We start from the raw sequence: 14,462 nt of genomic DNA, 5'->3' as shown, positions 1-14,462 counted from the left end.
TTTTTCAGGGGCTAATAGCACAATGCTGCTCCAACAAGTTTCCAAGAAGTACTGAAAACTCAATAGAGAACAGTGGACAAAATAACCGCTATAAAAGTCCTCAAAAATCAGCTCTTGCTTAGGTACTTATGGGACTCTTAAAAGGGAGCTAAAAAATTTAGAGAGCAAAATCTCCAGCATAGTAATATCACTGGGGAGAAGATGTTTAATAAAAACTAATCGAAGTAAACAAATATACAGTATATTCAAAGATAAAATTGTACCTTCTTACAAAAGGCTAATTTGGGTCAATTTGTATTTGCAAACTGGTAAAACTGGGGTTTTAACCCTTTTTGTTTCATGGATCCCTTGGGTAGTCTGGTAATGCCTATGGACCACTTTCAAGAATACTGTTTTTAAGTATGCAAAAAAATGTGAGATTACAAAGGAAATAAGTTATATTGAAATGCAATTATCAAAATATATTTTTAAAAAGTTAATGTCTCTTGTTACAAGCCCCAGTGATAAAGAATGATGTGGCTTTTCCAGCTTCCAAGATTTTCAAATAAAGGTAGTTGGAATATCTCTGATTAGCTACCTTGAATCTGGAAAATCAATTCTCAACATCTTGAGTAGTTCTGAATGAGTTTTTGAAGTTCTAGCATCCCCTTCCCCCACAGCCTACCTTGTGCATCTTTGGGGATTCAAAATTATAGTAAAAACAATGAATTTCTTTAAGATTTTACATACCAGTCAGGAGAGTCACTTCGCCAGGAGGTTGCCAACGCACACAGAGACAAACACACACACACACACGCGCGCACACACACACACACACACACACACACACAAAGCCACATGGAGGGATGGATGAAAAGTATGTCTCATCGTCTAACTTACTCTCACTCAGCCTGCAGACAGCCTGGCTGCCTGGCAGCTCTGGGAGGGCAGCCTGAAGACATTCTCTGAGACTTTACCAGGCATTGATGGCTGAGCAAGATGGTAAGGAGTAGTTATGGAACACATGGAAGCCCACCCTTGCCTGTAAGATAGTAAAAAAAAACCTTCCTATGTCAAGGTAGGGAGCTGAGGTACCAGGCCTGATACTGTGAGTTATATGCGTGTTCACAAAAAAAAAAGCAACAAAAACCCAGCATGACATCACCATGAAAAATTTTCCTGTACAGGAGACTAAGATACAATTCAAATCCCACTTTTTACTGAATCACATTCATTGCCTGTTAATATCATATGTGGGACAGACTTTCCCCCAAAACCATTACTCAGTAATCTAATTTCAAAATTCATTAGGATGCATTCTTTGACTAATGATAGTTTGTTCATGTATCTTTTTTTTTTTTAAATAGAAGCTTAATCAGAACATCAGACTTGGGTACTTGCACCACTAAGGAGTCATATTAAAGAATACTTATCATGTAAGCTTGTGAATTTTTGAGCTTCCCCAATTGAAAATTACCTCCTTGAACTAGATGAAATAGCAGATAAAGTGCTGGGTCGGAGTCAGGAAGACCTGAATTCAAACTCAACCTGAGACACTTAAAAGCTGTGTGATCTGGGGAAGTCATTTAACCTCTTGCTAACTCAGTTTCTTTGATTGTAAAATAAGGATACTAACATTATTTACCTGGCAGCGTTGTAAGAATCAAGTAATATTCACAAAGCATTTAGCACAGTGCCTAGTACAAAGTAGTCACGTAACAAAATGTTCCTCCCTTTCCCTTCCCTTTGAGCCTTGAACACAATGCAGTATTCTTTTTTTTTCCTACTTGCTTTTCATTTTTCTATTTCGCATTAAATTAGATTTATTTATATAAGGAAGTGTCCCATGGATCTTTGTTTCTCCCCCAGTGCCTAACCCAATATATTAATAAATGCACATCTATTTGGATTGATATAGATGCATAGAAGATATGCATCGATGAAACTCTCAAGCAATACCAAAATATTGTTTGAGTCATTTTAAGTAGCTCTTCTTCTGATAAGATTTTTACTATAGCTTCTGGAAAGACATAAAATTGTCAAGGTTGTGATCAAGTATCTCCTCCCACTCTAATTAGATTATAATCATCTTGAGGGCATGAACATTTCATGTTTGTATCCTCAAGACTTAGTGCATTACATGAAGCCAGTGTTTAATACATGTTTATTGAACAAATCAAAACAAACTTGAGGTTTCATCTTATACCTGGAAAACTGATGACAAAGGATGGGAATAGTCAACATTGGAGGGGCAGCAGAAAGGAAGGTATATTAGTACATTCTTGGAGGAGTTATGAATTATTCCAAGCATTCTAGAAATCAGTTTGGAATTTTGTTAAGAAAGTAACTAAAATGCCCATATCTTTTAATCCAGTAATCTCAATATTAGGCATATCCTGTGAGATCAAAGATAGAAAGAAATAGCCCATTTACACTCAAACATTTACAGCAACACTTTTTGTAATACAATAGAATTCAGGAAAAAAAAAGAGTAAGTATCCATAAACTGGGAGATGACCAAGGAAATTTGGGTACGTGAATGTGATACAATATTACTAAGCCATAAAAATATCATGACTAAAAAATACTGAGAAGTATAAGAAAACATAAATTAATGCAAAGTAAAGTAGGCAGAAACAATAAAATCAATATACATAATAGCTAAATATAAGAGGAAGCAAAAAAATTCTGTGTAATTGTAGTCATCAGTCTTTGCCTGCAAGAAGTGAGAAAATTAACTTCTTTCTTTGAAAGAGTAGGAGACTATGGATGTGTAACATTGAATATATTTTTCATTTCAGCAGTTATGTTGGTTAGTTTTTCTGAACTGAACTGCTTTCTTTGGTTTCTTTCTCTCTTTTTTTCCTGATACTCTTTGCTGCAGGGATTGGCTCTCTGGGTATGAAAAGAGGGAGGGATATATTGGGGAATGAAGGTATTATAAAAAGCACGAGATACCAATAGATTTTAAGAATAAATGTTTGTTGAGTTGAACTGAGGTTGAGCCAAACCACTAAATAATACTGACCATGTGGCTAACACAGGTCTGTTCTGCAATTATTGAACAGCAAAATGAATAAAAGAGGAAAAATGGAAAACAGAGGAAGGCAGTGACTGGGCCATAATCCCTGAACAATGAATAGCTGGTTGTGCCATCTTTAACTTTCTGACAGTGAATCCATGAGTTGCAGAAAATGGCAACCAGCAAGGAAGACTCTTCCATGAACATCACTGTCCAGTCCATGGTCAGAATCACCAAAGCTTAGTACAGTGCCTTCCACTTACAGGACTGCCCAATAAATGATTGCTTGAGTGCCAAAAGATTGAATGAGTGAAAAAAATGAATGGATGAATGTTAGAATGTCAAGTATGCAATAGAGGGGATTCTTGTCCAGGTAACACATAGGTGGTCCTAGCTAGCCTCTGAGATCCCGTTGAACTCCAAGGTTCCATGGTTCTGATTACTTTGTTGATATGAGCATATATGTCTAATATTCAGACCAAATTTGGGCTCCCAAATCATGCAAATCATTCCCAAATCAAATTAGGAACTGAATTGAGTAGCAAGGTATCAAGTTGAATGTGCTTAACTTTTACATTCTGCCCCTTGAAAGAGGTACCCCAAAGCAAGAACAGTGCTCTCAAAAGAACTTCAATTTACCTTCTCTGTGATGAAACTGAATAAGTTTTAGAGTTGAGGAAGGAAGAGGGACAATGTGGATGAATAGGAAAAAGTAACAAGAAGGAAACTAACAAATAATGAACATCCATAATCTATGATGACTTCTCCCCAAATTTCTGCTTTAAGAATTTAGCCATTCCTTTTTTTAAGTTGTATTTTATCACTTTCTCTCTGAAAAGGAATAAGTATTGCACAATTTGCATATTTCTGAAAATCTTTTTGGTCATGTCCTTAAACTTCCTACCCAGTTCCTGGAATTTACACGGCAGGACCTCAGCCCTATTTCTGTCTGTGGTTTTGATTCCAACTCAGATTCTGACTACAGAGCCCTCCCCTCTACTTGACTAATACCTGGCTCTCCTTGTGGTGATGTTTCCAGTCTATCTTGAGGAGCCATAAAGTGCTATTAAAACAGACATCCCTCTTAGTCTGTCCTCAGTTATCGTCACACAGTATTACTATTGTCCAAGAGTACAAGTCTGAGGCTAATGCCGATTCGGAAAGTTGGTTTAAGTATCCCAGTCGGGCCAGGGAAAACAAAACCCAGGAGGATATGGCTCTAAGTCAAGCTGCTAGAGTATTGGCCATTGAACTTGATCCAGGGGCAGATTATTTGGGTGAGTGTGCCTAGCTACCAGACATCAATTTCATTTGACTACTATGTTCTTTTCCATCCAAATGAATGGATGACCACAGTATCAAATAAATAATGTGATGCTCTCATTATGCCACATTTTAATCTATGAACAAAATACTGGCTAGAGTTAAACAAGTGTAACACCACATGAAAGTCGTTCCTGTGTGTGAGGAAACAGGAGGGTGAGCCCACAGGTACCTGTGGGGCTTCATTTCTTCTGGGAAGCAGAAACCCAGATTGGCAACTCTGGAATTTTCCTAGTCAGAGCTGAATGAGGGCCAGTTGTGGAGGCCTGAAGCCTGCGACAACAGTCCAGTCTTTTTGGCTGATCCAGAAGCTGTGTCTTCTTAAATTGAGCCCCTGGCATTAGAATGAAAATGGTGCAACCCTTCTAAGGCGGGAATAAGAAAGCTGAAGTTCATAAAGTAAATCTAAGAAGAATCCTAGATAGGATTTTCCTTTTGTACTTTCTCTTTTACATTCACCTTTACCACCAGAACCAATTTAAGCTGTTTAGAGAGGCAGCTAGGTGATAGATATTGCCAGGCTGGAATCAGGAGATCAGCGAGGCAGTACACGGGATAGAGCAATGGACTTTGAATCAGGAAGAATTAAACTCTTGATTTCAAATCCCATTTCAGACACTCACTAGCTGCTTGACCCTCAGCAAATCACTTAACTCTGTTTGCCTCAGTTCCTCATCTGTAAAATGGGTTGGAGAGGGAAATTACAAGCCACTCTAGTATCTCTGCCAAGAAAACCCCAAATGGATCACGAAGAGTTGGACAAGACTGATTTCAATCCACATCACTCAACAACAACTGGAGTCCAAATCCTGCCTCAGACATTTATTAGTTGTGCAACTCTGGGAAAGTCAGTTACCTTCTGTCTGCCTCTATTTCCTGAACTGTAAAATAAGGACAATAATAGCATGTACCCTGCAGGGTTGTGGTGAAGATCAAATGAGATAATATTTGTAAAGTGCTTAGTGTACCTAGACCATAGTAAGGTCTCTATAAATGTTTACTATCATTAGACAGCAGATAGCAAGTTTGTCCTGGTGAGGCAGACCTAGGACTGAACGTTCCTTTTGTATTTACTAGCTGGGATGCTAGAAAAAAATCACTGAGCTTTTCAAATCTCAGTTTCTTCATCTGTAAAATGGGGATAGCAATTTTTATCTCATCTCATCTCATAGGGATGTTATGAGGATTAAATAAGATAATCTTTGCAAATTTTAAAGTACAATCTAAATGCCAGTTATTATGTGAGAGATAATTGAAGTATGGATTCAAATGGAAGGACAATTAATTTCTGAAAATGTTAATCTGGATAGAGAGGGGAGAAGGGGGAATTTTACCAGGACTGCCAAATGATACTTACTCTTTTCTATGAATTACAGAAGGTGGGGCAAGTCATGTGTTTTTCTTTTAGACCACAGTCAGACAGAGGAAGTAACATCAACATTAGTCACAGGATAGAATTCCTAGGGCCCTGACATATACTACTGCATTGCAATGTAGGAAGATTAGGAAAGTGATGGGAAAAGTAGGGAAAGTGATTCTCTTGAATAATGAAAGAGAAAGGAGGGTGAGCAAAGGGTTGTGGGATACAGAAGCTGTCACTTAGCTCTTTAATTCGGTACAAGACTTCCATTCTCCTTGTAAGAGAAGTGGAACCCTATTAAAAATGATGGAAGGACACAGTGAGCAGATAATCGAAGCGAGGGTTCTATAGTCAGGGACGTGGGCTAGTCTCTTTAAGGAGAGGGCCCCTGCGGGGGGGTGGGGGGGGGTTAAACCCAAGAGCAGGACAGCCTTTGTTTGGACTTTTGAAACAGAGGAGGGGGAGGCTTTAAAGCATGAAAGACCAACTCGGACCATCTGGTTCTGCAACAGTCTGCCATCAACACATCCTCACTTGATGAGACCAATATAATAAATGAGGAGAGATGTGTTTCATTCCTGTCAACAGCCATACAAAAAGAAAGATAAGAGGAGCGTTTGAAATTGTAGAGATCTTTGGGCTTTAACTATTCCAGAGGCAATTCGTTCCATATGGGAAGCAAATCCATGTGGATAAATTGTGCTATCAATTCTCTGGCTGCTTATCAAAAAAAAATAAAAATAAAAAGCCTGTGCATTTCCTAATGCAGAGGAAGGAAAAAAGGATAATATGTCACCATGCCACTTGACCTATCAGGTAGACAAGCCCCAAAGCCAAGTCATAGCCCTGTGAATGCCTCACACAAATCAAAGCATTTTAAATTATTTTTAAATTAAATGTAAAATTCAATTGGAGAATGATCAATTCTTTGCCTCCTTAAAAATATTAGCCTGATGTTTGATGTTCCTTTCGGATGCTCTAGAAGCACTCTGCAGGACAGATTAGATCCCAAGAATTCTTTCTCATGTTATTATGTAAGAACACTATGGATAGACAGGTACCGTTTAAAGGACCTTTGGGAAGAAATCCTTGATCTTAATTCCCTCAGCCCCCATTAATAAAAGCAAACAATTAAAAAGTATTGAGGATTGTGGTGCAACCAGGAGGAGACTTAGAGGTAGCAGAGAAGTGAGTTCATCATCTACCTTTCATATTTACTAGCTGTGTGACCTTAAGCAACTCATTTGTCTTCCTGCTAATAATCATAGTTTCTATATCAAAAGATTGTTTTGAGAATACAGATATATGTGTATATGTGCTCATACACATGTATATACACTTATGTGTATGTATATAGATATATTCATGTATGTGGGCATATACATATATATGACATATTTTGTAAATTTCATATAATGTCAGCTATTGTTGAATTGTGACAGACGTCAGGGGAAATACAAAGATAAATAAGAAGTGGTCCCTAGCCTTTTTATGGAGCTTTTAATCTACCATTGAAACATATGTATACACAAGTAACTCTAATATAAAATGGAACATAATGTGCGGCAGATGTGTAGAACAGTGGATACATCAGTGAATACAAAGTTGACATGCCTGGTTCAAATCCCACGTCAGACAGTTGCTAGCTTGGAGACCCTTAACTTTTTAGGGTCTCAGTTTCGGGATTTGTAAAATTATGTTATTGGACTCAGTGATCTCTTATGCCCCCTCTAGGATTAAACAGATACTACAAAGCCACAAACAAGCTAAAAATCACTATGGAAGGTCCAAGGAAGGAAACTTCATTTCTTCCTGGGGTGAGGGTGGGGAGTGAGGAGGCTGGGAATCAAAGAATACTTCATGACATAAAAACGTTTGAACTGGGTCTTCAAGAATTTTTTGGAAAAGGAAGTTAACAGTGGAAAAAATCAGGAAAAATTGAAGAACAAGATATAAATCACCCTTTAATCATCCTCCAGTCTTAGAGAGTCAGAAGTCCTGATCACCAGGAAGAGTGTGCTTTGCTTGCAAAAGACACAGAAAGAGGCAAAGGTGGAAGAAGGAAGGTAAAAGAGGAAAGAGAAAGGGAAAAGAAAGGCAAAATGGAGGGGAGAGACACACACAGACACAGAAAGAATCAATGACAAATATGACAGAGATAGAGATAGGGACAAAAATAGAGACAAGGAGAAAGAGACCGAGATAGGGAGAGAAAAAGAAGAGAAAAAAGAGAATAGAAGAGGACAAAAGAGGGAAGGAAGGGAAAGAGAGAGATGTGAATGAAAGGATTCCAGTTGCTTCCTTTTCTCCCTTCCAAGGTTCCAACCCTCTCGCTGTCAATGATACACCCATTTTCTTGGCTCAGAGAGATGGGGAAAGAGATTACAGTAGGAATTAGCTTGACAACTATCACAATTCTGGCAATGAGGGAGTTGTAAGAATCACAGGGTTTTGCTGAAAAGTCCTTAAGACAAACCTGATGTCTTTTGGATTTAGCCAAATATCTCAAACCATTATTCAAACATTTTGTGTTTAGCAAAATTCAAAGTACATTTTGTCAGGCAGTTTTCCCCTTAATTTTTAAACCCATGTGTATTTCCAAGGGAATGTAATCCATATGTTTCTAATTCATTTACATTTAAATCATCATACTGTTGTTTTGCTGAGCTATTTGATGTCCAAGAAGCCTATGCGCCATTTTACAAGCTTTTTAAAGGCTTTCTTCTTTGAACTTGGAAGTCATGGTTTTCCTGTACAGAAGGGAAATTAAAATATAGAACAGTGGGAGTTTCTCTTCAAATTAAATTCCGTAGCATTTAGATGGATAACAATAACAATAATTTTGTGACAAGTATTAAAATAACTTGCTCTCAGGGGGAAACCTAGAGCCACAGAAAATCTATTAGTCACCAAAGAAAAAGGACCAGCTTTTTTCTTCTACTTATAGATCTCTTACCTGGAAAAGGAATCTCTGTGCCACACATACCCAGTCAGTGGTCACTGAGCCTTGGCTAAAAGACTTCCAGTGAAGAGGGAACTTGCTGACCTACCAAGACAACCATTTGTACTTTGGGGAGTTTATTTGTTTTTCCCTTTTATTTTTTGCTTTTTTCTTATATCACATCTAAACCTGCCTTTTGGAAATTTCCATACATTGTTCATAGTTCTGCCCTCTAGGAATAAAAAATAAGAATAACTGATTTTAATAACAATAACAGCATTAAGGTTGCAAAATGCTTTACATAACATAGATTAACTCACTTGATCCTTAGGACACCCTGCTGGGTAGTAGGTACTACCATTCACATTTATCCACATTTTACAGATGAGGAAACTGCTCCAACATATGTGTTTCGTAAGCCTGTCTCAGTATATGAAAGTCTATCACTCAATCAACAATATTTATTAATTTGTTTACTAACTTCTTCAAAAAAGGTAATATTTCCCAGAATTCCCCTATTAACATGCATATATTAAGGGAAAAGATAAGTCATTGACACCTGAACAAAAGTTAACATATAATGTTGATTTTCTGATGGGGAGAAAAGTAAAAAGCGTCCTTTTAGATTATCGATGTCTTCAAAGTATATCGAAGGAGTTAATAAGAAAAATAGAGGACATGAGGGCAGATTAGTTCTTTCTGAAGTTTTTTGAGGGAAAAGAAAAGATACAGTAAAAGGAACATACTAATATGGAAAAGAGAAAGAAGACATGAAAGTAGTGATTTCTTATAATTAGGTAGTTAAAGAGAAGAGTACATACAAATGAAAGCGTGGGAAAATGTTCATCAGATAAAACTCATTAATCTGAAATAGACAAAAAGAGTTTAACACACACACACAGAGTTTGGTTTAGGACATAGTCTAGTTCAAGCAGGGAATAAATAAGGGTGGAGGCATGGTATTTATAAGGGACTATGAGACTGCAGAGGAAATAGTATTAAGAAAAACAAATTTATTTATTTTGGGGGGGGGGCATTTGCATTTTTATTTATTTATTTTTTCCCCTTCCATTTATTTGTTTTTTTTATTTAACTTTTAACATTTATTTTCACAAAATTTTGGGTTACAAATTTTCTCCCCTGTTGGGATTGTAAGTTCAAATCCGTGTGGACGGTCTCGGGCGGGTAAAAGTGGGACTTCTAAATCTTAGAGTCTTACGAGGCCCTCCATGAACAGCGGGGATTCGAGAAGGTCAGACTGAGCTAGCTCGGCTAGCTCGGGTATTTCCGCCTCTCCCTGGGAGATACGTGATGGGTGGAGTCTCCCTGCCCTCGAGGTCATCCCGGATCTGGGCACACTATTGTTATCTAACAGCACGGTATTCAGATGCAAACTGTGTGGCTGAAGGTTAAGTAGGATTGAGGAAGCCTGAAAGCTCTCTTAGCACGTGAGGAGCCAAGAGGACAGTAGGCTCCGCTCCGCTTCTTTCCTCTCTCCCCTCCCCCTCTCTCCCCGCTTGTACTTCTACTTCCAATCCCTTAAGATCTTAGCCTCCTTAGGAAATCTCCCCCTCTTCCTCCTAAGGAAGACTCCCCTGCACTTGTAACTAGACCCTGAAATAAATCTCAACCCTTGTTCGACTCTGGAACGTCCTTTCTCTCATATGAGCATCCGGTTTTGGCCAACCGAAGACCTCGGAGGTGAGGTAAGAAGACTCGGGTAGCCCACACAGGCCTCTAGGTCTGGCACTCCCCTTTTATCCCCTCCCCCCCCCAAACCCAAGCATTCTAATTGCCCCTGTGACCAATCTGCTCTCTCTTCTATCATCCCTCTCTGCCCTTGTCTCCGTCTTCTCTTTTGTCCTGTAGGGCCAGATAGCTTTCTTTACCCCTTAACCTGTATTTCTTATTTCCTAGTGGTAAGAACATTACAGTTGATCCTAACACTTTGAGTTCCAACTTCTTCAGCTCCCTCCCTCTCCACCCCTTCCCTTTGGAGGACAAGCAATTCAATATAGGCCAAATATGTGTAGTTTTGCAAATGATTTCCATACTAGTTGTGTTGTATAGGACTAACTATATTTCCCTCCATCCTATCCTGTCCCCCATTACTTCTATTCTCTTATGATCCTTTCCCTCCCCATGAGTGTCGACCTCGGATTGCATTCTCCTCCCCATGCCCTCCCCTCCATCCTCCCCCCCACCCTGCTTGTGCCCTTGTCCCCCACTCTCCTGTATTGTGAGATAGGTTTTCCTATCACAATGAGTGTGCATTTTATTCTTTCCTTTAGTGGAATGTGATGAGAGTAGACCTCATGTTAGAAAAACAAATTTATTGATTCAGAAGCAGGAATTAAAAGGCTCCCCTTTGGAGTCATTCCAGTTCAAACTATGCTGAGTAAGTATAGAGAAAGAGAGGGAGAGGAGAAAGGAGGGCAGGAGAGAGGAGGAAAGGGAAGGAGAGGAGGAGACTGGAGGAGAGAGAAGCAGGGAAAAGGGAGGGTACTGGAGGGAGGAGGGGAGGAGAGAGGAGAAGAGGGAGAGAAGAGAAGAAGGTGGGGGGAAAGAGGAGGGGAGGAGGTAAGGAGAAAGAAAGGAGGGGAGGGGATTATAGGGGAGGAAAAGGGAAAGAGAGGATTTCATACTAATGGGGTGACCATCAAAACAAATTATAGTATATGAATGTAGTGAAATATCATTGCTATATGTTGCAGACTGCTCACATCCCACATGTACCTTTCTATCACCTTCCATGTTCTGTACATTTTCAGTTCTCTAAAAACTACTGCACTCCATATGTCACAACCATATTAAAACACAAGCTGAATATTGATATTAAATGATGGACCTTTGTTTCCAGAAGAAGCTTGAGAATTTTGAAAGCGCTTTGCCTCATCTTCCTCTGCTGTGTAATTCTGAGCCTAGCCTCTTGATCATGAATACTGTCTGCTCCAGATATACATACAGAAAGTTTTCCATACAAATGGATATTTCCAAATTACTGACATACTCTATGCCAGAGAAATCAATCGATCAACATTTATTTATAGGGGCCAGCCACTGTCCTAAATACTGGGGATAAAAAGGAAGACAAAAACACAGTCCCTACCCTCAAGGAACTCATATTCTAATGAGGGACAATGCCAGCAAAGGACTACATACACACAAGATATAAACAATGTGATCTCAAAGGGAATGGTCCAAATGTTATATCATCAGTGTGTTTTTTTCCACAATGAGGTTACCAGAAGGGACTGTGGAAATTGTTAACCAGTGAGTCTCACTCCCTACCAAGCAATCTGGTAAAAAACAAAAAAATAATGATAGCTAACATTTATAAAGCATTTAGCATGTGCTAGGCACTTTATAATTATTACCTCCTTTGGTCCCCACAACAACCCTGGGAGAGTTATTGTTATTTTCATTTCATAGTTGCTGAAATTGAGGATTAAGTGACTTGTCCAGGTTTACACATCTAGCAAGTGGATGTGGATTCAGGTCTTCTTGGCTTCAGGGCCAATGTTCTCACTGCTCTATCACCTTGTCCACCTGTTAAAAACTGTAATAAAAGAAAAAAGTATTAGGCACCAAAGCAAACAAAGAATCGGAGGAAAAAAGCTTAATTCCTGGGAGGTGGTTTTCCCTTCCTTAGACCTGTTTTGCACTTTGTAAAATATATAGGCATACCTCATTTTACTGTACTTTGTGTTACTGTGCTCCACAGTAACTGTTTTTGCTTTTTTTTTTTTTTGTTAATAAATTAAAGGTTTGTGGCATCCAGTGCTGAACAAGTCTATTGGCATCATTTTTCCAAAAGCATGTGCTTATATTGTGGCTCTGTGTTACATTTTGGTAATTCTTGTGATTTTTCAAACTTTTTTCATTATTATTACATTTTTATGGTTATCTATGGCCCTTGATGTTTACTGTTGTAATTGTTTTTGAATGCCACAAACTGTGACCAGGTAAGATGGTCAGCTTAATCAATAAATGTGTGTATTCTCACTGCTTCACCAACCAGCTGTTCCTCATTCCTCTCTCTCTCCTCAGGCCTCCCTAGTCACACAACAGTAATGAAATCAGGCAAGCTAATTACCCTGTAATGGCCTCTAAGTGTTCAAGTGAAAGGAGGATTCAATCAATATGGTAAAATTCATTATTACCTTATTTTAAGAAATTGCCACAGCCACCGCAACCTTCAGCAACCTGTTCGGTCAGCAGCCATCAACAATGAGGCAAGATCCTCCATCAGCAAAAAAAGATGACAACTCACTGAAGGCTCAGATTTGGATTAGCATTTTTAGCAATAAAGCATTCTTTAGTAAAGGTATAGACGCCTTTTTTACGATTATCCTGTTGACCACTTAATAAAATACAGTCTAGTGTAAACGTAACTTTTTTATGCACTAGAAAATCAAAAAATCTATGTGACTCACTTTGTTGTGGTGGTATGGAAACCAACCTACAACAGATCCAAGATATGCCTGTATTTATTTTGGTCCTGCAATGATCTGAATTTTAATTAGAGTATTATCTCTACCAAAGCAGATTGAAACTTCTTTGCTCTAGGTAATGGAATGTATAATTGGTTAGCCATTGTCCTGATAATGAGTCCCATCAAATTTCATTGACAGAATTCTCCATTGACAGAATTGCCACATTTGGACTTGAAACTTTCTGTTTGGTGGAACCTGTCAGAGCTTGTGTTAGAATTTTTTTCTCCTTCTTTCCTAAAGTTCAAATCTGTCCTTTTTACAACTATTTCTCCCCTCAGTGGTCAAACACATTAAATTGAATACCTCTTAAATAATAATAATAAATAACAATGATAATAATAACACATAGAGTCTATAGACTGCTTTAAGGTTTGTGAAGCATTTTGCATAAATTATCTCATCTGATCCTCCTAAGAAACCTCAGAGGCAGATAGATATTATCATTGTTCCCATGAAAAAACAGAGCCTGGAGGAGGCTAAGTTACTTGCCCAGAGTCACTCTGTTAAGGAAATAAACTGATGCAGAATTTAAAGTCACATCTTTTTAACTCCAACTCCAGCACTCTATAGCCCTTCAGAAACTGGGAGGCAGCTATTATGTTTTCCCCATTGTCTTCCATCAGAGTTCACACTTTTGTTTTTCTCTAAGCCAGTATCATATGGCATGATTTCAAGGCCTTTCACCAGCCTGTTTGTGCTCCTCTACATACCATCAACTTAGTAATAGAGACAGGGAATGGATTTGTGATTTTACTGGTACAGAGAAATCTTGTATGAAGAAATTCCTTCCACCAGTTCATGCTTTAGATAACTTATAATCTTAGATAATTACTTGCGGGCATCGCCTCTCAGTTTAAAGGTATGGGGTAAGAAATTAGTCTACTCTGACATGACCTGTTCATTTTGAATCCCCTTTTGGATTTCTTTTATTGCTGTTTCGTTTTCTAAATGTTCACTAACCATCCCTTTAATAATACATCATAGAATTTTACAAGGAATTAACTCCAAGTTCCCTGGAACACAGATTCCATTCCTCTCTACTTTTTGAAAAATAAAGAGAAAATATTATTGTGGTCTCTTTTAATGAAAAAATATGCACAGGGTGAATACATACTCTGTGTGAACAAATGAATGTACTTGTTCATCAAATTGTCATATAAAGAGGGTACTCCTTAAAATTTGAAAGAAGTAAATTTAAGACAAATCATCAACCTATAAAGACTGAATAGTAAAAACATTGAATACTAGACATTGATATGACATATACTAAAGAGATAAATAGCTCCAAAATAGGCTTAGCTAAATTAATGAATGGTAGCTCCATCGTGGGCAAATAGAGTA

General features: G+C 38.3%; 1 long non-coding RNA gene across 1 annotated transcript; it reads right to left on the bottom strand.

Moving 5' to 3' along the window:
* Positions 1 to 10,943: 10,943 nt before the first annotated feature.
* On the bottom strand, positions 10,944 to 14,161 carry LOC140500583 (uncharacterized). The gene is made up of 2 exons (XR_011965796.1): positions 12,789 to 14,161; positions 10,944 to 12,184 (listed from the first exon to the last, which is right to left on the bottom strand). It is a non-coding gene; the product is annotated as an uncharacterized lncRNA (long non-coding RNA).
* Between the last annotated feature and the right edge of the window lie 301 nt (positions 14,162 to 14,462).

This window comes from Notamacropus eugenii, chromosome 4 (genome assembly GCF_028372415.1).
Source record: "Notamacropus eugenii isolate mMacEug1 chromosome 4, mMacEug1.pri_v2, whole genome shotgun sequence".
NCBI classification, from domain to species: Eukaryota; Metazoa; Chordata; class Mammalia; order Diprotodontia; family Macropodidae; genus Notamacropus; species Notamacropus eugenii.
This window is presented reverse-complemented; position numbering and strand designations above follow the sequence as displayed.